General features: G+C 43.2%; 1 pseudogene; it reads right to left on the reverse strand.

Moving 5' to 3' along the window:
• Positions 1-304: 304 nt before the first annotated feature.
• LOC101652705 lies at positions 305-1,316 on the reverse strand (annotated as a pseudogene).
• Positions 1,317-1,669: the final 353 nt, after the last annotated feature.

Consider the following 1,669-nt stretch of genomic DNA (forward strand, 5'->3'; position numbering starts at 1 on the left):
AAGGACCAATATTCAGGCTGTGGTTTGGTCACATTTGTGACTAAATCCTCAAATGAAAATGATATTTTTAATCACCACCAAACAATTTTTATATGCTGCCGTTGTTAGGCGCAGTTGGGTCAATTCTGACTCCCAATGACCAGATGAAGACCGGAATACAATGCCACCCTGTCCAGTGCCATCCTCATTGTTTCTCTGACATGTTGCTGCGGCCAGTTTTAGTACAGCTTTCTTTTTAAGGCATTGCATTTTCCACACATACTCTAGGACTAATAAAGTGCAGTGTTGACTTGAAGCATTTTCCCTAGGCAGATTCTATATTGAACGATTGAGAATGCCCAGACATGTAGTATAGCAACTCACTCTTTACAACTACTGGCCAGTGGACTACATATTTGGTCTCATCATTTGGCTTAACCAACCTCTCTAATGTTAAGTCCAGAGTGGGTAGCACCAGATGGAGGAGCTCTGTCACCCAGGACGCCTCCAGACATCCTCCCAGGAGGCCTCCGGCACGCTGGCAAAGCCTCGGCAGGAAGGATTTGCAGACTTTCTCCAGTTCTTTCGGCTGATGCTCAAAGTCCTCTTTGCAGTCTGATTCTTATCAAGCCAGTTGATTATTTCATTGCTCTTATCAAAAAACTTCTATTTTCTGTCATCATTGATTTTGCCTTTCAGCTTTTCATCTTCAATGGTGGCTTTCAGGTGAAATGTGTAAGACTCAAGTGACACCTTATCTCGCCACATCCTCACATCCTCAGCTTTGTACTTCTCAGCTTCCTGGACCCTCTGTTGAATATCTTCTTTGTGTCAATGGCCTTTGTTCTGTTTTTCAGTACTCTTATCCACAGCAGAAACGTTGAGAGTGTCTTTGGCATCAAAATGAAAAGTGACTTCAACCTGAGGAACACCAGAAGGTGCTGGAGGTAAGCCAGTGAGCCGAAACTTGCCAAGTAGTTTACAATCCTAGGCTATGGCATGTTCACCTTCCGAAACCTGAATGTTGTCACCAGGCTCATTGTCAGAGTAGATTGTGAAGGACTACATGTCAGCTTGGTAGAAACGACATAAATGTGCTTGACAAGAACAGTCACGACTCCATAAGAAGCAAGTGGAGTGACATCCAAAAGCAGCAAGTCTTGAACATTTTCAGATTTGTCTTCAGGGAAGATGGCTGCCTGGATACTTGTATCATAAGAAACAACCTCATTAGGGTCAATGTTCTTGTTCAATTCTTCTCCATTGAATAAATCCCGAAGAAGTGTCGGAATCTTGGGAATCCTAGTTGAATGATTCAGAGTTCTATGGATAAACATCCAACCCCCCCAACCCATCACTAACTAATTTATTTCAACCCATACACACACTTTTTGGATTTTGAAGGAACTGGGAATCTTTACAGGACCAGGCAATATCATCTTATTTTCTCAGAAGGATGGGTGGATTTGAACCCCTAACCTTGCTGTTAACAGTCCAGCGCTTACCTGACATCATCAGTTCTTCTTATGGGTAAATATGTTAATGTTAGCTGCCGCAGACTCAAGTCTGACTCATAGGGATCTTATGTACAACAGAACAAAACACTTTCCACTCCGACAGCAGCCTCACAATTGTTCATGGGCTTGAGCCCATTGTGGGAACCACTGTGTTCGTCCATCTTGTTGAGGGC

This window comes from Echinops telfairi, unplaced genomic scaffold (genome assembly GCF_000313985.2).
Source record: "Echinops telfairi isolate 266 unplaced genomic scaffold, ASM31398v2 ScPeMD7_7469;HRSCAF=8507_1, whole genome shotgun sequence".
Classification (NCBI taxonomy): Eukaryota; Metazoa; Chordata; class Mammalia; order Afrosoricida; family Tenrecidae; genus Echinops; species Echinops telfairi.